Source organism: Perca flavescens, chromosome 17 (genome assembly GCF_004354835.1).
Source record: "Perca flavescens isolate YP-PL-M2 chromosome 17, PFLA_1.0, whole genome shotgun sequence".
Classification (NCBI taxonomy): domain Eukaryota; kingdom Metazoa; phylum Chordata; class Actinopteri; order Perciformes; family Percidae; genus Perca; species Perca flavescens.
In genome coordinates this window covers 27,351,638-27,373,775 of record NC_041347.1, presented here as the reverse complement: position 1 = coordinate 27,373,775, position 22,138 = coordinate 27,351,638, and positions in this window count along the sequence as shown.

Sequence of the window (22,138 nt, the reverse complement as noted above, 5' to 3'; positions counted from 1 at the left end):
CTACCCACTCGTCCCTTTATGAGAGCTAAACAGCACATACTGTATCTGCGTTAATCAACCACCAGAACCGGACTGTGTGTGTGTGTTGTGTGCACAGAGAGAGAGAGAGAGAGAGAGAGAGAGAGAGAGAGAGAGAGAGAGAGAGAGAGAGACGGTGTTGTCTTGTGTCTTATGATCGTTAACGAATTTAACATTTCAGCAGAGGTGTTCATTTCCATACAGGTTTAGTGGCTTGACAGTTAACGGTGAAGTAGGGGATTTAAGGGGTATTTTGGCGACGGTAATGTTATTAGTTAGCAGTAGACTTAATTAACCCAGGTTGAGTCTGATGAAAAGTGCTATGTCTGCCTGGTTCAGCTCTGAGATTTTTTCACATTGCACAGCGCTGTAAAGGAATAATCTGAAGCGTCTTTTTTTCGCCAACCTTAATCCACACAACGTTCGCGACGAGATGTATTTCACATTTTAGCTGCCAAAACTCCACTGCTTTCTTCGACCCTCTCTTTCTCTGGTCCTGTTCTTTGCTCAGTCAGTGTGCAGTGCGAGACGGGGAGTGGCCAGCGGCTTGGGCAAAAGCCAATGTGTGCTTCTTTTACCGATATATATTTAACGATATCTTTTGCATTTCTAATCCAAACAAACTTGGCACTGTAGTTACTCGTGTCCGTAGCAAGACACCTGTCAAGTTTGAAATCCATCGGACTAACAGTTCGAGAGATATGCGCACAACACACACACACGCACACACAGACAGACAGACAGACGTTCCTGCAATTTATAGTTGCAAAGTCTTTAAGTCTGGAACCAAGCCAACCATCTACGAGATGAATAGTGAGCATAACACATTTGTTTTGAATGCAAAAAAAAAACATTTTGAAAACGGCAAAAAAGGCAAATGTACAAGATCGTGTACAAAAACTATCGTAGACTTCAATGGTAGAAGCTCGCTCTAGCCATTCGCGGTTTCGCGGGTACGGTAAACGTTTCTATGGTAACAGCGAGTTGGACCAATCAGAGACGTTGCTGTTACACTTAGGATTGTGGGTAGTGTAGTTTTTCTCTATTAGATTGCGGATAAAACATGTTTTTCTTAAAATAAGGTTGATTTCATACGGACTTCTAGCTTCTACAGGAGCAGAAACCTTTGTTTCACAACCACGTAGCTCGGGGTCAGTCTACCTCGGATGGTTTAGACATTATGACTGATATTCTAAATCCTAATGGAGAAAATCAATGGGATTTTTACTTCCGGACTCGGCTGTGGGTGGGACTGTTGAGGTCTACAGTATGTGGAGCCCATTTTAGATGCTGTGTAAACTATAGATTGCTAGTATAGTAGGCTACTGCATCATATCATAAAAAGCACATTCTATATATTTTTTCACACTATTTGTAACTAGTAAGTCTAACTGTATTTGTCAAATAAATGTAGCAGAGTAGAAGTAGAAAGTTGCATAAAAAATAGTACAGGTATGTCAAAATTGTACTTAAGTACAGTACTTGAGTAAATGCACGGATTACATTCCACCACTGGCCATGCATATGTACAGGAGGTGGAAGACCTCTTAAATAAAACTGCTTACAACAAGATGGATTATTGTGTGAAATAGTGTCCTCCTTATATATAGGAGTGTATATTGTTTGAGCTGTATACTATGTGCTTGTTTTTGAAACATGCTTTTTCTTTTCCTTTGTTTCCTAATGCCTTTTAGTGTTTATATGTTTCAGTTGTCTTAAAAAATGTGACGTCTAGTTAGAACACCTGAGTACTTGTGGCTGGTTGTGACTTCCTGTTTGTCCTGCAGATGGCAGAAACTGCTCATTTTAACCCTCAACAGCAACACCATTTAAAGGTCCCATGACAAGCGGCTTTTTGGATGCTTTTATATAGGCGTACTATGTTAAAAAACCTTGTGAAGTGAAATTTTCATGCCACGGGACCTTTAAAGTTTGTCTATAGCCTGCAATATACTGACAATATACAAAACAAGCTCCCAGAAGCCACAAGTTGTAGTTCAAAAAGCAAAGTTTATTTACAGGTAAAGCCTATGCTGTGATTAATTTAGCTGCCTCAACGTCATAGCACGTTGTGATGAAAATGTCAGTGTTTTCTAAAAAACAAATAACTTAACCTGGAGTAACTTGTAGTTTAAAGCTTGCAACCAGAAAACAATGATTCGCTGCATGAGCCATTTATGCATTCGTCCATTCAATAGTTCATTTTTGTGCACCAGCCACAATCACATATTTTCATAGGTGGGTAGGTGGATTTACGGTGGCCGACAGGGGCAAACGCCCTGCAACTTCAGAAAACACATGCAAATAGACAAAACACAAGCAAATTAAGAAAACAACTTCATTAATTTGACAACACATGCGCAGCATTCAGCAAACGCGATGCAAATACACACAACCAAATACATAAACGCGATGCGAATAAAAAACGATGCAAAAAGAAAAGCACACAAACCCCGAAAGGGCTCATAAATCCAGCTGTTCCAGCTGCTCCCTCTAGAGGTCTGGAGAACTTCCGTTGTGGAATCTGGATGCAGCGTTTTTTTATTGCATTTGTTTTCGGGGTTTGTGTGCTTTTCTTTTTGCATCGTTTTTTATATACGCATTGCGTTTATGTATTTGGTTGTGTGTATTTGCATCGCGTTTGCTGAATGCTGCACATGTGTTGTCAAATTAATGAAGTTGTTTTTCTTTTTTCATCGCTTCTTTTTTCGGGGTTTGCTTTTCTTTTTGCATCGTTTTTGAATTGCAGCGCGTTTGTATATTTGGATGTGTTGTGTGTATATGCAGCACGTTTGCGGAATGCTGCACATGTGTTGTCAAATTAATGAAGTTGTTTTCTTAATTTGCTTGTGTTTTGTCTATTTGCATGTGTTTTCTGAAGTTGCAGGGCATTTGCCCCTGTCGGCCACCGTATGGATTAGCTATACTAAACAGTATGAAAAGACGCTATATAAATAACAAATAAAAAGTAACTGCGTTGATTTAAAATTCTTAAGCCTTGAACATGATACTAGGATTTTCTGTACGTATTCAAAGCTAAATTGATGTCCACAACTGTACTGGATGATAATTTCAACAACTTTATGTTTAGACATTCAGGAATAAGTATCGTAAAATATTCTTCATTCGTGTACTACAGAGACAAGATCATCACCAGCAGCGCATGTGGCCGTATCCAAAGTGCCGATTTCATCAAGACAGAATCTTAATGAGCTGCTGATGTCAGTGGAAATGCAGGAAAAACGGTCGATATGAAAGACTTCATCTCAAAGGGTTCACCTTTTGAAAAAATGTGCATGCAATAACAAGGCTGCATATGGCTGCTCACACCTACATGACACTTTGCTATATAAATGTCATGCAGAAGGGCAGCGGAGGGGAAAAGGGCAAAATATCTTCCTAATTGTGGCAATCTGGACTAGCAACCTTAAGATTTGCAAATGTTTTTTGACATAATTCTCTCTGACAATTACTAATTTCCCTAACCATATATCAAATCTGTTTAAGGAAGAATAGTGTGTGGTCATTCTTTCTCTTGGTTCCTTGAATGATTGCAGTTATTAATAATAATGTGCAGCCATCATGCTATGACCAGAATCGCAGGTGATCACATCAAATAGTTATTTGACGAAGACAGAATCTTAATAAACTCGGATCAATAAAAAATCAAAACCACATCACACATATCTTAATTTTTGAATTTACTATAACTTTATGAAAAAATCTATAGCCTAAATCACATGATGTGGTAAGACCTGATCCTAAATCTTTAAGCATTTTGGGGTGAAGACATTACAATTTGAAGCAAGCTGTTCCCATGCTGCAGAAACAAACCACAAACAAGAGAGTGAAAGAGCTCAGATTAATGCTGAACACAACCAGAATAACAAATAAGAGTTTGCTGCTGCAGGCTGTCGAGCGTTCTGATGAGCTTGTCATAGTTTGACATTGCGTCCTGTAGAAAAACAATACAATATCCAGTTTGAATTCAAAACTTTTTAAGAAAAATGTAATACTGCTACAGCTGCAGGGCAGTCCATGTGTGGAGACTGCCCTGCAGCTGTTTTAGATGATTCATTCTGATTTGTTCTAAGTGTTTTGGTACATATTTACATATTTATTAAGAACCAGATTGTAATCTTCAACTACTGTGTGATTAATTACATAAAACCGTTGCAATATATCACTTCAACATCTCTGTGTTCTGTGTTTGTATATTGAGTCCTAGAGGTCAGAAAATCACCTTAACAACTGCTGCTGCTGGGACAGTTAACCATAGTCTGCATAAATCGACAACATTACAACACAAAGAAAACGGAAGGTAACGGGACATCCGAAAAAAAAATTCCGGCAGACTGAGAGCAATCCCAGAACCTGACTCAGTCAGATCATTTGCCCCCCAAGTGCTCTCTAAATGCCCCTCTGATCAGCAAAAGGGCCTTTCTGGTAGGCCCAAATTTTCGTCTGATCATCCCAGATATCTTATGGTCAGCTGAAGCGCTGACCTGATCTTCAGATACACAGTTTGTACACACTAACCAGTGGATTATTTGGACTTCTTTGTTAGACTCTTCCCATGTTTTGCTGAACACACCAGTGATTTTGTTGCCTGTCACAGCTCTGTTCACAATCACGGTCCTTGAGAACTGCACATTTTTGGACCTTGGGTAAAATATTTCCTGTTTTGTTGATCAGAATGAAAGAGCTCTGGATCCCGAGGAACCCCTGTTACATACGCGTTTGAGACCTTGTAGATCGTACGAGTCTGATGGTGCTTTAATGTAAGGAAAAGAGTTTTCAAGACAAAAACACGCATGCACTAACCTGCATGCGTAGCTCTAAGATTTTAGTATGAATGCACCTTAACTGATTTTCAATGTTGTTATGTGACCAACCTGTAGGCTGGCAGCTGTCTAATAATAAATAAAGTAAGATATTTCAAACTGACAGGTTTAGATTATTTTAGATTTGCTACCAGGTGTATAATTAAGTCCACAGAGACCACAGCCTTTTGTACAACATAGCAGTTGGCCAGCCAAGAAGTACACAGAATGTATAATACATAATTAATATTATATTATTGCTGTTCCATAGAGAGCTTCTGTGTTTTCTTAGAAGGTGAGATGCTCTCAATCATTTATGATGTACTGAATTCAATTTACAATCGCAAAGTTAAACTGATGGCTGTGAAATTCAAACCAGAACAAAACCTTTATGTTTTTTCAAAGCAAGGGATACCAGCTGAACAGTGGCAGCACAGTTTAGAATATGTTGAATATAAAACAGTTTGGTAAGTGATAACTGACAGCTACTGTCCATCATTTGTGGTTCTCTAAATTAAACATACTTATTCAAGTGCAAGGTCAGGTCAAATTTTGTCTCAGAAAACACAAAGAAAATGCTCAATGATGGGGTGTCTACTCCCAACAAACTCTCCAACTCTCCTCTTATGAAAAATATAGTGACATCAGGTCACATCTTTCTCACTTGAAGAGGAATGTATTAAAATATAAATTGCAGTAAACTTTTCTGACGACTCACTGTTCAGTCAATGAAGAGAATGTTGCGGTTGTTTTTGCAAAATTGAGCATATCAGAAACCTTTACATCTTACATTTGAGGAGTTTGTTCATTGTTTCATATTAATGTGCACATTCAGAAACGTTGCAACAAAAGAGAAGAGACAGCAGCGGATGACTTACTTTTACAAACAAATTAGAGTTTCTAGTTCAATCGAATTCAAGAACAAACACCAAATACATGAAATTTGTCATGCAAGTTTGGTAGATATTATTCTTTCACTTGTGTCTAAATATGTCCACTTGCCAGCTGGTACATCCTCATGTAAACCTGATTTTAGTGTATTGTTGTATTTGCTCAAAGAAACAAAGAAAGAAAACTATGAAAACTATATAATATATACTAAATTACATATGGAACATTAAGTTATAAACACAGTTCTCACATTTGTAATGTTGATGATCTGGTTTAACCTCAGGCATATTTTTTACCCCATAGAAGCAACCATTGGAATAATTCGTCGTTCAAAGGTATAATTATGCTCCCAATTTGTAACCGTATCTCCACATTTTTGAGTGCCTTATTTAACTTCATCCCGCGTGATTTTTCACTGCTTTGTAACTGTTTTTCCATGTGGTGTTTTAGTGATGTGAGCTCAGCGCTGTCGTGCTGGTTTGATGGGACTCTGTAGCGGGATGGGGTTTCCTCCCCGAGCCAGTGTTAATTAATGATGCCATTATTTTTCTCCAGGTGAGGAGCAGCAGCATCTGCAGGGAGACACAGTAACAGTAACAGAGAGATGTGAAAACAGAGGGGGGAGGAAACAGGTTTGTTTAAACACTTGTCATCTCTCGTGATGGTTGGCGTCCTCATCATCGCTCACTCTCCTTCAGGCAGCGCTGCATGTCAAGAGATCTGATAATGAGACCCACTTCACTAGCCTGGTCCTACTAGACTCTGGTACATTTCATTTGTGCAGAGAGTCTGGCAACTCTCCATTGACAAGTGTTAACTTCCTTGAAGGCAGGAAGTTTAAAACTATTGGATCTGCCTAGAGCCAATCTGGTAGCCTGGTTCCACCATCCTACGTACTGTCTGGTAGGACCAGGCTAACAAGAGGGGAGACGACAACAACTATCGGTTTAGCATCACTAGCGTTCGCCTTAGCCAACTCCTTCACCACTAATGGAGCGAGCTGGAAAATCTAACTTTTCCCGAACTCCATGGGGAGGAGGGCCACTAATCATGGCCATCAACAAAACTCAGCAAAGATTGTTCTTGCTCGGGCTTTAGCTTCTGGATATTCGGCAGCGTTGCCACAACGGACCGCATCTTTCTCTGCCGCCATTACGGAACTACAACTTAAACTAGCGCAAAGTCACAACGTCAACATCATCGTTCTCAGCCACTCCCTCTGTTCGCTGATTGGACCGGTTAAGATTTGGCCAAAACTTAACCCAAACCCAAGAATATACCGCAAACCTAGAGTACTGAAGGAAAATGAAAATTGAGCGGAAGTACGTAGGAGGGCGGAGCCAGGCTATCACTTCACTTCAGTTGCTGAGAATTCAGAAACACTGAGAGGAGGTGTATGAATCCCCTCAACTCAGCTAAACAAGAGTTTATGTAATATACTTGTCCCTATTCAAATAAACTTAAATAAGATAGGTTGGTGGGTTGATTCCTGGCCCTGCTTGTCAAAGTGTCATTGGGCAAGACACTGAACCAAATACACTACCTGGTGTATTTGGACAATTGATGGATGAATGTATTTGTTTTATTTATTGTTTTTATTGTTGTTTTGTTGCTGTGATTGTGCTGCAGACACTGTGATGTCCAATGCAAATTTCCCACTGGGGCAATAAAGTCTATCTTATCTGAACTGTTTTTTGCATTTTATTCAAATTTGTAAATTTCTACTTGCTCCACTTCCTGTCTATAAATGACACACAACATTATGTGACTCACATCCCCGTTACAGTCTGTCACAGTCGCGATATTACGAATCCCATTATGGCCACGCCAAGACCCGCCCTTCAATAGCATTTATTGGCCAGGCGTCCATGCTTACCCGAGGTAACTTAACCCCCATTTGTACAGGTCCTATCCCCTGACCAATCAGCTATCCCAACCTTAACCACTCGAGGTCAAATGCCTAACCCCAACCAATCGAGCTGCTTCGTAGGGCGGGTCTTGGCGTGGCCATAGTGGGATTCATAATTTTGTTTCTTTAAGTCTCATTTAGCTCCACAGACACCAGACCTGAGTCCTACAGGCAGCTTCACAAAACATCATACCCACCAAGGTGGAATGGAGCTCGACACTAACCAACATATGGGGCTCTCTTCCAGCTGATTGGTGTCTCTGTTTTCCCAGCTTCACTCTCACTTTATTTAATGACAGTCACACTATAGACTCTGGCCCCCCTGCTATCTGTATAAGTTCCTCGCTGTGTTTTCCAGCTATTCGTTGGCTTCCGGATGACGCTGAGGGGAAATGAGCCTTCACAAAGGGGGGAGCAACATGACAGCTCTCTGATAGCGACATTAAATAGTTTATTGCCACAGATCTCTGCTCTCCAGCAGTGGCAACATTATCCATCAATCTCACACACACACACACACACACACACACACACACACACACACACACACACACAAAAACACTTACTTTGAACCTGTCTGGCAGGGATAGTAGCAGCTTTAGATTTAGCTGAAGTACACTATCAATATAATAATAAGTGATGGCACACTGCCATTGCGGAATGCGCATGGAAGAAGATCAGATCATTGACTTACCTATAGCTGTATGCTTTTCCATGTTTCTGTCATATCCATAATGTAACAATGTTGGATGTCCATATTACAGTTTTTCTCAATTGCTTAAACACTATAACCAGGCTTTTAAACTAAAAGTTCAAAACCATAATGCCATTTTTCAAAAAGCACACCCATTTCACTAAACTATAAACATTATTCCCTGGTTTTGACACGAGTCAGATTTGTTGAACTGTTACTGCAAAACTCTACACACAAATCCCTTAATTTCTCATTGCCTACACCATGTTGTCATTTAGAAATCACAGCATTCAATTTTGCAATTACCCAGGTGGAAATACCACGAGTCAAAATTGATCACACACCAATCAGAATCTTTCACCAATCTTTCAACAGATAGATAAAATGGTCAGAGTCAGTTCATTGAGTTTTGGAACAATGGATCCACAGAGAAATGACGGTCGAGGAGGGGGAGGAGGAGGAAGGGGAGGAGGAGAGGGAGGAGGAGAAGGAGAAGGAGGAGGAGGAGGAGGAAGAGGAGGAGGAGGACGTGGTGAAGGAGGAAGGCGAGGAGGGAGAGGAGGAAGACGTGGTGAAGGACGAGGTAGAAGAGGAGGACGTGGTGAAAGACGAGGTGGAGGAGGAGTAAGGGCAAGGAGACAAGCAGTCTCGGATGAAATTCGAGCCACTTTAGTGGCCCATGTTCTTGTCCATGATGTGACCATGAGGGAGGCTGGGCAACGAGTCCAGCCTAATTTGAGTCGCTTCACCGTCGCCTCCATCATCAGAACCTTCAGGGAGGAAAACCGGTAGGTGTACTTACAGTACGACTGCTCTGTACAGTAACTTTTGAGTGCTGTACTCTGTGCTTTGACATCACTTGCACTGTTGTACTATGCTTCTGTAATACTAAATAAATCCAGCTTCTATTTTTGTAGGATACAGAGACGACCATCTGGTGGTGGGAGAAGGTTAAGGCTTTTGTCAGAGGAGCAAGAGAGGGAGCTTGTAAACATGGTCATTGCCAATAATGTAATCCGCCTGCGAGAGATTCAAAGGAGAGTGATTGAGGATAATAATCATTTTCAAGGAATAAATTCCATCAGCCTTTCCACAATTGATCGCATCCTCCGAAAACATCGGTTCCGGATGAAACCGGTGTACCGCGTCCCTTTTGAACGAAACTCTGACAGGGTAAAAGACCAACGAGTGGAATATGTTCAGGTATGACTTTTGATATTGTATGAAGTATTGTGCAACATCACAGTATAGCAGTCTATGCTGCCATTTGTGCCCTCTTGAACTGTGCTTCAGGGTAGTGATATACTCTATTGTGTTTTGATGTGTTTTGCAGACAATCTATGAGATTGAAGGCTGGCCTGTTCCACCTGAAATTATCTTTGTGGATGAGGCTGGTTTCAACCTCCCCAAAAGAAAGAGAAGGGGGAGGAATATAATCGGCCATCGGGCTATTGTAAATGTCCCTGGTCAGCGTGGAGGGAATGTCACGATGTGCACAGAAATCAGCCAACGAGGGGTACTCCACCGCCATGCCAGTCTAGGACCCTATAATACTATGCTCCTTCTTGCATTCCTTGACGGTCTAAGAGAGCATATGTTCCAGCTGGACCACAGGGAACCAGCACAACCAGAGCACCCTCACTATGTTGTTGTTTGGGATAACGTCGGCTTCCATCGCGCTGCTCTGGTTCGTGACTGGTTTACCAATAACCCAATATTTTCCAACCTCTTTCTGCCTGCATACTATCCATTTCTTAACCCAATAGAGGAGTTTTTTTCGGCATGGCGGTGGAAAGTGTATGACCGAGAACCTTATATGCGTGTTCACCTCCTTCAGGCCATGGAAGAAGCCTGCCTAGACATATCAGTAGATGCGTGCCAGGGGTGGATCAGGCATGCAAGAGGATTTTACCCCCGCTGCCTGGCTAGGGCCAATATAGCCTGTGATGTGGACGAGATTCTCTGGCCTGACCCAGAGCAAAGACGGGATGCTGATGCAGAATAATGCAGAATTTGTTTTTTTTTACTGTGTAGTACTGTAATACAGTAATGAATAAAATGTGCCAATGTAACCATTGGTTGTGTCTTGTGTTCACCTGAAAAGGTTTGTGGCAACATAACTTAACAGTTTTGGAAATGTTGTTTTGAATTTATTACACCAACGAAGTTTTAGTGTGTATGTTGTGACGGCTTGTGTGTCCCGTCTGAGGTCAAAGTTTGGTTTTTCAGTAAGAGTTAATGGTTTTGATATAGTGCTTCATTTTGACCTGAAAATAGGATGTTTGGTGAATTGGGTGAGACGTTATGGATTTGTGTGTACTGTTTTGAGAATACGAGGCATAGTTTGAAGAAATGTGTTTAAGCAATCGAGAAACTGTAAATAAACATGGCCATAGCTTCAAAAAATGAGGTAAACATAACCTATTTAAAAAAATCCCTGTGAGCCAAAACCTCAGATTTCACACTGTTCAGTGTTGCTTTATTCTATTGCTTTCTAAACCATTTGGACCTGTACCCTGTAACCTGGACCAGGCCTGATCCACGGACTAATGATACTCTGCCCCTTTGGATAAGTTAGCCTGGTTAGCTAGTCTGGATTTTTTGATAGATGGATGGATAAATAGATAAGAAGAGAGACATAAGAACCGAGAGAGAGAGGACAGGGGGCAAATAATAGAAATGAATTAAAGAAACTTTCCTGTAGTACAATAAATGTAGTAAAAATAAAGTTTTAAGGAGAGAACAAAAGCTTTTATATCCTATCTGGTCCGCCTAACCAAGTCCAGAATTCATAATTGCTCATTAAATTCTCCGCACAATCTGTGAAGCTTAGTCTGATCACAGTTCTGAAGTTTGGTGTGGGCTGAGCTCTTGGAGGTCATACATTTACAGACACAAATGTTTGAGTTAATGTCCGAATTCACGCTGGCAAGAACGGAGGATGAGTTGGTTTTATATTCCTGTGGAAATCTTTCAGATGTTGGAGAGATAGCTCAATGCTTTGACTTTCCACCAGTTGCCTTGTTCCCTTGTGTTTTCTCAGACCGACTGCTAAACATTTCGACTGCTGTAGTGTGTGGGCTTTACAAAACAGAAAATATCGGCTCTTTGGAGATTGCACAACGGATCCTTCTTTTTCTTCCTGCAGTTACATTTCAGAGGCTTTTACTTTGACTAGACCTTTGATTTCTCTCTCTCTGCAGGGCATTTGGGTTAGTTTTATATATTTTGAAATCTCTTTAAAAGACCTCTAAAAAACAGGAAACAGCTATGGCTCTGAGGAGTTATATTTTAAAAAGAAGAGCTCCCAGTGTGACCGGTGGTGAAATAGAGTGAATTGTGAGGACATCAGTTGAAACCCTGATTCGAGCAACACATTCACACTCTACTGTGTGTGATTATGGCATATTTCAAATATCTTGCAGGTTTTTTGTTTGAAAAGGTAGACTGAAGACAAAGACTAAACAGCATGTTGTGAGTTCCCAGGTGTCTGTTTAATTTTCTAATATAGTAGAGAAACAACAGAGATAGATTATGAACGCCTGCTTACTCAGCAGCCAGCCAGTGAACCTCAGGACAGCTGACGGTGGTTATTTTTCTCTATTTCAATCAAATTTATGAGAGAAAGACATGATGGATGTACCTGCTGTCTGAGGGAGAAACAGAGAGAGAGGGGGCTTCAGAGGCAGAGTTCAGTATTAAAGGATCGCTGTGGCAGAGAAGGTACAGACAGTGACACATGAGGGTGTAGACTGGTAGAACGGATTTCATATTGATTCAACCAAACACAAAAATAAACCAAATGTATAAACAGCAGAATCAAACCTGTGTGTTTATTGTAAATCCACACGTGATTTTGTCATCTCATAATGATTCGCTCGTGACTCATCAGATTAATAACCGACCCCTTTTTTTCATCACACGATAAGCTTTTTGAGAACTTTCAGACTGGATTTTTATCTCTCCAAATGACAAATGATCTTTTAATTATTGATGACTCAGACACCTCCTCTGTAATCTTACTGATCCTTCAATACTGCTGATCACAGCTTCTTATCACACTTTCTCCACATCCAGGCCCAGATTGGCTAATTGGGAGCACCGGGAGAATTCCCTGTGGGCCGGTCTGTTTTTTGGTTGCGAGGGCCGGAGTTCCGTCATGGTAGTTGGTTGAAACATATAGTTGAAATATATCATTGATGCTGTACCCTAGACTGTCTGCACTCGCTGCCCACTCTTTTTATTTATTTATTCTTGCAGCCCACTGTTCTCTAACATGCAGCCCACTACAATATGGAGCTAGAACAGTGACAGTAACCTGTGGTAATGAAAATAAAATTTGGCATTGAAACAACAAATATTGGTACTGAAAAATGTTGAACTGAAATATAAAACACAAACATCAAAAAGTTATTATCTCCCAATCCTATTATATTATTTCAATTTGACATTTTTTTTGCATTATGATAGGTTTTTCAATTTCAAACTACATTTTTTCTTGATGTCTGTCTTTTTTCAGTGACAGTTTATTTGTTTACGCTGTCAGGATTTTTACAATGTCACTGGTTTTCAGTTTCAACTTTCTGTCACCGTAGTGAGGAGGGGCTTGAGGGGAGGGACAAAGAGGGAGGGGTTTATGGGCAATTTGCTTATAATTTGCATACCGGCAAGAGACCGCAATGCCTTCCACAAGTTCACCTGGAACCTCCAAACCTCAGGTAAGTCTGTTTATCTCTGCCATTCTTTTCCACATAGAAGTGGGCTGGTTTAGTGTTAACTTTTAATGTAAGCTCTGATATTTTGGCAGAGGTTAGCTGAACAAACGCTAACGCTAGCCCACTTGGGGGGTTAAAGTGATATTAATAGTGCACTGATTGAGTTTTGGTAATTATCTTGTAGGGTGGAGCGCTTGTGCTGTGATGTGTCAGTCTTTAAGAGGATTGCCTGCTAGATCCCTCCAACAGTCTATAGCACACGTGTCAAACTCAAGGCCCGCGGGCCAAATCCGGCCCCTCGCAGATTCAGATCCGGCCCGCATATCAATTTAGGTTCACAATGCATTTTGGCCCAACTACTTTTTGACACTTTTATTATTTTTTTCTGACGTTTTTGTTACTTTTGCTGAAATTTTTGGGCACTTCTTTTCTGTGATGGCTGAGGAACTTTTCCCCGACTTCTTTAGGACTTTATGTTGTTTATGTTTTAACTGTAAGTGAGAAGACTATATGACACATGCGATAATACAGTCAAAGATATCTTACTTTTTCTATTAATTAAAAGCCTATCAATAAACTAAACATTTCCGGCCCTTGATGTGATTCTTATTTTGCAGTGTGGCCCTCTGGGAAGTTGAGTTTGACACCCCTGCTTTAGGTGTTTAATTTACATAATAAATATCCAAAAGAAAATTTAAAAAAGTTTAATTGAAGATTTTTAGCTGCGTGCCAAGGTCCCTCTGGAAGCATGGTACAAATACTATAGACCAGGGGTGTCAAACTCAACTTCTGTGTGACCTAAAGTAACTCTTTTCACTTCTGCAATTCTGGGGCGATCCAACCCATCCAAGGCAAATTTAAAGAAGCTCAGCAGAACAACCTTAACAGTAGCAGCATGATATGCTTGACATAAAAATAAAGTTCTGAAGAGAGAACAAAAGCTTGACATTGAAAAACCTGTTATAATGCCAACAAATGTCAAAGTGAAATGAAATAATAGCATTGTGAGATTATAACTTTTTTTAAGTTTGTGTTTCATTATCAGTTGAAAATTTGTCAGTGCCAATATTTGTTGTTTCAATGCCAATTTTTATTTTCAATACCACAGGATACTGTCACTGTTCTAGCGTGCCGTGTTTTGACTCCTCTGACGACACCTTGCTTAAAAGCAAGCAAACCGTCACCTCGTACACTTCAGTCAGTGGTGCTTATTAGGATGCCACAGTGACAAGAGAGCAAAATAAGCTATAAAAATGGATAACAGAAAGCGCAAAAGGCGACGCTGAAAAGGCGAGAAGCCCTGGAAACAGGGAGGCAGACACTGAAGACTGAGCAACTTTTTCATTAAAACCAACGGTGAAAGCCAAATGAAGACGATGAGACAGGTACGCTAGTTACGAGCAGCGCAGGATGCTAGCGGCCATGCAAAACATAATACAACGTTACCTGCAAACCACCATTCATGTTTATTAATCAAACATTTTCTTGTAGCTCCACAGCAGCAGTCACTAGTCCAGTTTTCTGCTAACAGTGAAGAGTCAAGCAGCAGCCATGAGCTCATAACTCCAGAGTGGGCAGGTAGGGTTGCTCACTGAGTAAATATTATAAGAACTAGTATGAATATTAATGAAGAGTATGGTGTAGACCTGCTCAGGGCTGGAGTGGGACTCATTTTCAGCTCTGGAGTTTCAGGACTTAGACCGGCCCACTTTACTTCACGACTGACTATATTAAAATAATGTAATTATAACCTTAGTACATAAGTCTGCAGCGCACGGTTCTCTACAGCCTTGTAATTCAGTGTATTTTTGTAAAACATGATTTCCAATTCAGTGCAAACACAGTAAGTGTTGCTTAACAATGTAGATTCATAAGAACAGTTAACAACATCTTTACAACAACAGTGATGTTCAACAATATCACAATCTATCAGATATCCAAACCTTTGTAACATTTGTTACGTTACTTCACTTTCGTGCCTGCGTATATGATGTACTTATGCAGATGGAGAATGTGACGCAGTTTTGCTTGCTCCGTAAAGTTAAAATGACTAGCCACTTACTTTTATTTTTAAACAAGACACAAACACTAGTCTCCTGGGTAAAAGTCCTGTTTGTTTGACAAATGCTGTATTTCCTTTAAGATCATGACAATCTACTTTTTCTGTGCGTATTGGTCTTGAGCCATCTTATTACATAAGAAATACAAGAGCACACAAGCAGTATTCAAATGCATTTATTATGGTAGCCTTAAGACAGCATCACTTTGTTGTTTTCAAGCTGCAAGCTGATGTGGATTTCAACAAGAGAAAACAACACTCTTGCCAAATAAATCATTGGTGCTTCTTTGCATGTGTGTGTGTGTGTGCGTGTGTGTGTAGAGATGGGCCTCATGGTGTTTTTTTGCTTATTACTATTAAAATGACAATTATTGGTTTGTTCTCATGATGTTATTTAACAACAGGGATTCCACATACACTCAACCTTTAAACGTTTTACAAAAAGTCTACTGTTGCAACCCCCCATGGTGTGTGCCTTCACAGAGAAGAATCATAATGTGAGTGCACTTTACATTCCCTGCAGCAGCAGCAACAGCAGTATGTTTGATATCCAGCATGGTTAATCAGACAAAAAGGCTGTCTCACAATATCAATTCTAAACAGGTTTTGAGTATGTAATGCATTCATATTGTAAAAAAATAAATAAAATAAGTTTCAAAAAGCAGCAGCATGAATATATGTGTTTGGTTTTAGAGAGTGCTGTTGATGTTCACTATGGCTCCACAATCCAGTTCAGTTCAATTCAGATCTCCACGCCATCACAAGAGGACATTTCCAGGAAGTAAAACTGTGAAAAATATACTGCCTATGGAAAAAAGCCACCACAGGGCATAAAACAAACAAACAATTAAAACGAGCAAAGTGGCAGTTGGCAAGGCCACACCCCCACTCTCCACCTTGCCCCCCCTCTCTCCTCCTCAATAGCTAAAGACACAGAAATGGCACATACTAAGAAAAGCTCATTGTGGGACTGGCTCTAGTGGCTGTAATTCTGCACCAAGGCTGAATTTTGATCAGATACAGTATTAGGGGACCACTAAGGCCTATATAAAAGCATCCAAAGAGCACCATGTCATGGGACCTTTAAAACCAATGCAAAAACTGTGTTATAATATATTGTTCATTATTATGTTATAGAACTTGGACACAGCGGAGTAAGAGCACCACCCACTCATTCATTCAAAAGGACCATGTAGCTGCAACAAATATCAGCCAATAAAAATATATTTAGATTGTATACTAGAACAGTAGAGCATCAGCAGTAATGCATAACAGTCTGCTCTTCTGTAAAACAACAATGGTTCTGAAGTGTAAATGCTCTGTTTTTAACAGCTTGGTAATGACCAGCACTGCCAGACCAACACTTCCCATCCTGTCATCAGAGCAGATTGGGTCTCTGTTGACCTTTTACTCTAATTATGTTCTGTCAGTGCGGCCTGTCTGCGACTCCCAGTCTAATTCATATTTGGCTCTACAGAAGGAACTGGCCGCTGAATTAAGTCTGCAGTAATGGGCGTTTTTAATCAAGACAGCTAGAGCAATGATAGATGGCAGAGAGCTAAGACTGTTATATAACTAACTCCACATAGAAAGTTATCTCTCCATCCATCCATCCATCCATCCATCTACCTACCTATTTATCTCTCTATCCATCCATCAATCAATCAATCAATCAATCAATCAGTCTATCAATCTATCTATATCGGTTTTAAACCTTTCTTGCGAGCCTCCAGTTGTCCAGGGCAGAGGAAACTTCAGAGGAGTGCCGACCTATTTTACTCTGAAATGAGACGCTGTTAGGAAGAGGCTGTTTTCAGGATACGCTGATGCCACTTTGTGATCTATGAGGGTTTCAGGATTTAGCGCCCTGAGGCTGAGGAGAGAAGTAACAGGGCAGCACACAGGGGTTTAGAGCAAAATCACCCCTGTGTGCTGCTATACTTCTCTAATAGCAACTGAAGGTTGGGCCTCCGAAATTAAAAATAAATGGCATTTCTTGGAATAAAAGCAAATCAAGTGATTAAAATTTTCAAAGGAGAATAGAAAGTAGAAAAGTAGTCGTAATAATTTTATAGATGAGCTCCCATATTTGAGTAATACATGGATATATTGACGAGTGAACTGGTCTTTGGATTTTCAGTTGATTCCTGTCAGCATTTTAAAAGAACAGAGAACTCAGCAATGTGTGATTGATAAAGGGTCACATTATAGTAATATTGTACAAATCATGATCTGGGGAGTTTGAGCTGGAGGCCTTTACTGTCTGTTAGAAAGTACAGTTCCTTGCATTTCTGCATCCATTATTGTAATGGCTACATGTAATTACTGTAACCAAGTGAAGAGAAAAGCGTTATATATTTCACAGCTGTGAATGACATTATCAAGAATCAGCCATTAACACAGTACAGATGCAATCACATTTCAGTAAAGATAATATGTTGATCTTTAAAATTATCTCAAGGTGGATACAATTATATGGAAATGAAAGAGGCAAAAATGATGCATCAGTGTTAAATTACAGTAATAACTTAAATAACCGAAATTAAATCTAGTCTACTTTAGCAAAGTTTCCTGATTTACATCAAATGAAGGCAAACAAGCATTTAGAGGCAACTTACTGAGCACTTTTTAAACCTACATAAAAAAATGTGTTAAAGTTAGATACCCTGTCTAACTCAACATACACAAAAGGGCTTTTGTGATTTTTGTGTGTGTTGACAGTTCTAGTTGGTTTTGCACAGACAAACATGTATTTGTACTTGATTGTACAGTAATGCATTTCCTGCTCTTTAACCTTAACTCTAGCCTGTTCTACCCTCTTTGCATCTTCTGAATCTGCAATACACATGTGCCATTACAGTAATTTACATGTTCTAATTAATCAACACTGATATTCTGAGAGTTTCATTTTGAATTTTATAAATTTAATTATCATGGATTAAAACGTCATGACAAATTTAAATTTAATAAAACATATCAATTTTCTTACAGTAAAACTGGTTGGAGTGGATTGAATGAGTTAAAGAAAAAAAACTCACTTCAAATGCTGCATGAAATACTTTTCATCCATGCTATAAAATTCCAAACAATCTAATCTAAACAACGCAGCATGACTTCCCCCTGTCACACTGCAGGTTTTACTGTAACTCTTAACCATCTTTTGTTTTCAGTTGGCATTCACTGCTAAAGTGATGAGTTCCAATACACTGTTTGGTCTCAGAGGGAGATCTCTATTAAGATAGGACTGATGACTGCAGGCTAATAAGCTGAGCAGCCTCTCTCTAGCCAATAATGGGAAGCAATTCATACCAGAAACAGGACTGGGAGGAAGATGAACACCAGCTGAATGAAACCCCTGGGAAGCTGTTCTGCTTCACAGAGCACTATTCTGTATTTATGTGCTCTTTTGTTCTAATATGGACTACATTAGAACAAAGGGCAGGACATTTTGTTTTATTTTACTTCACCCCTGTTTACAGGGAATGATGGCTCTGCATGCATCCTCTCACACTGCAGAGAAGATGATGTAAGTAAGTATTTTTGGACTTTCTTTTCTCATACTGCGTACATTTGCTGTGCTATTTAAGATTATACTACAAAATATATTGTAGACAGAAAGCAATGTTTTGTCTGTCTCAGGCAGCAACAAAAAAAGGCTAATTGTAATAAACAGAGAAGGACCTGGGGTCTCATTTATGAAACTGTGCGTAGGATCCTTACTAAAAGTGTACGTACGCCCAGAAGCCAAAAACGGCGTACGGCAAAAAAGAAATTCTGATTTATAAAACTGTGCGTACGCACATCTGTAAGCGATGTTCCCTTTATAAAACATAGATTACCCACAAGTGTGTGTACATGAATCAGCCTCTTATCCCGACCTGTACACGCCCATTTTTAACCATAAATAGTTAATGCAAAGCACCTCATAAATTCTGATCAGTATTCTAATGACCCTGGCAGTTGTTCTTTCGTTACACCGAATGAAGACAACTATTGGAGAAAAAGCAAAAAACTTCTCAGCAAATTGAATTATAATTTCGGCCTGTTCTTGCACAGTGTAGGTCTATAGATCTATAGAATACCTACACTACCGGTAAAAAGTTTTAGAACACCCCAATTTTTCGAGGTTTTTATTGAAATTCATGCAGTTCAATGTTCTATTGTACTCAGAAATGAAAGAATAGAACAAATGAACAATTTAAGTTAAAAATGAAATCATGGAATCAATTTATAAACCAAAATGTATTCTAAATTTTTGACTCGTCAAAATAGCCCCCTTTGGCAGATATAACAGCTGAACACACTTGTGGCATTCTTTCTACAATGGAAATCAAATATTCTTCAGAAAGTTCTTCCCATGAATGTGTGGCACCTGTAGTTTGCTTTGCTTTCACTTTTCTGTCCAGTTCATCCCAAACCAGCTCAATGGGGTTTAAGTCTGGTGACTGTGCTGGACACTCCATGTTTTTAAGCTTACCATCTTGTTCTCTCTCAGGCGTACAAAAATCCTAAGTGATGAACCGAAGATTTCAAATTTTGATTCATCAGTCCATAACACCTTCTTCCAGTCTTCAGTAGTCCATTGACGATGTTTCTTGGCCCAGGCATTATTCTTATTCTGACGTCTTAGCAATGGCTTTCTTGCTGCAACTCCACCTATCAAACCTGCAGCTCAAAGTCTTCTCTTTACAGTTGAAACTGAGACTTGCTTATTACGACCACTATTAAGCTGTGCTTGAAGCTGTTGTCCTGTGAGCCGCCTATCACACAAGCTGTTGACTCTCAGAAACTTGTCTTCTGATTGTGTTGTGGCTTTGGGTCTGCCAGACCTCTTCCTGTCAGAGTTTCCCCCAGTTTCTAAGTGCCTTTTCATGGTGAAGAATACTGTACTCACTGACACCTTGACTTTCTTCGCAATTTCTCTGTAGGAAAGACCAACATTCTTAAGTATTATGATGGTCTGTCTCTCTTCCATTGTTAATTGCCTTTTTCCCGCCATTTTTATAGCAACACACTACTTTTTTGCAGTACAATACTGTTCAAATAATGCTCACGAGGGTATGGTACCACAGTGTGTTCCAGCAATACTTTTATTCAAACAGAGGGGGTTGTAAGTAATTCAGACAAGTTGGAACACCTGTGGGAATTGGTAGCACCAACTTTCAAAGCTTGATCAACCTCCATTGCTGCAGAACAGATTTACATTGTTAACCCGTTTCTTGTTCCCTGAAAAAGGCCTTTTTGTAAAATACTGAAATGTACATTATTTTTTAGTTTTGGGTAACCTTACTTTTTTTTAACCTCAGGCAGTTCACCACTTACCTTTGTACCATTTCAAGCTATTCATTGGACTTGAACTGCTATAATTTCAATAAAAAACAAAAAAAATGGGGGTTTTCCAAAACTTTTGACCGGTAGTGTATATTAATAATACCATCCAAAACGGCAGGCATTTTGGCAATTGAGGACAGCTTCGATATACCAGACCTATATGATAAGATTTAACAAAACTATATATTATATCCAAACAAGCCTTAGTGATAAAGTTGAAGATTATATATAATATTTATTAAAAAAAACACTTAGCTGTCTGCCATTTCCCTCTGGAAACAGCCAGTTTCCCCCAGAGTGGCGAGGACCTGTATTTGGACCGGGATGGCACGGTTCCGGCGCGTTGCCCTCTCTATTGGACACAATAGACCTTTTTCACAGCAGACATGTTGACTTGTCATAGTAGGAAAAGCACAGCTGAGACTGATAACCTTAACGATGGCTCAGTTCCATCAAGTGTTCCAAGCTAAGCTATTTCAGTGAGTCAGCATGCACAATACCAGGACCTCTCCTAAGTGGAATGCAGCCATCATTAATGGTTTTGAATAAACCTGTGCTTTTCCTACTATGACATGTCAACATGTCTGCCGTGAAAAAGGTCTATTCAGTACATAGATCCCAGAGCACAGCTTTAGGGAATTTAAATCGGCATGTTAGCCAGTCATCGTCATGGTCCCTGAAGCCTCTTTCTCTCCTGATTCTTCCATTGGGGGGTTAGTACTCCTGCAGTGCCAGCAGTGCCATCATGCAGCATTACGCACGGGGGTCAATGCAGTATTTATGTTTACAGCAATTTGATTGTTAATACCTTGAACCAGTCTGCAGGCCCTTTGAGAATGAGAATGGAGTGGAGGACTCAGTATGCAACAGTCGGTTTACAGCATCAATCCACATGCAACGAGTCAGACAGGCATCCTCCTCCTGTCGGTTTCCCGAGACAGAAACTCATCGTAAATTTGTGCAAAACGTGCATTTATTTCAGTAAACTCTGAGAAAATGTTTTGCCTCCTGTGATCTGACTTTGCAATCACAGCATTAATCAAACAGTGAAGAACTAGAAGATGTAGTTTGAGATGCCCCACTCATGTTTATAGTGGCGGCGCCCTCTAGTGGCCGTAGTAACATATGACAGTAGCAAAGCAGAAAGTAAGGTGACGAGCAAACGGGACTTTCACCCATTAGACTGGAGTCCGTGTCCCGTTTGACAATAAAAGTTTTTTTTTACTTTATGGAACAAATGTCATGTGTGTAACCGGAAGTGAAGTCACGTATGATTTTTAATTATTTTTTAAGATTATTTTTGGGGCATTTTTTTAGGCTGTTATTTGTATAGGACAGCTGAAGATGTGAAAGGGGTGAGAGGGGAAATGACAGGCAGCAAAGGGCCGTAGGTCAGGGTCTAACCCGCTGCCGCTGCGTCGAGGAGAAAACCTTTATATATGGGCGTGTGCTCTACCAGGTGAGCTACCCAGGCACCCAGTAACATCTGATTTTAACCCAAACCACATCTTTTCTAAACTTAGCTAAGTAATTGTAACTGCGACACAACTTTAACACTGTATTTAGAAATGCGACCGTTACGCTCTCTGGTTTAGATAAGAGGACGGAATACCCTCCTGTGGGTTGTTTTTCATGCCACCTCTAGAGCGATAATTTATGAAACGCTCCACATGTGTGTTGTATTAGACTGTAGGAATA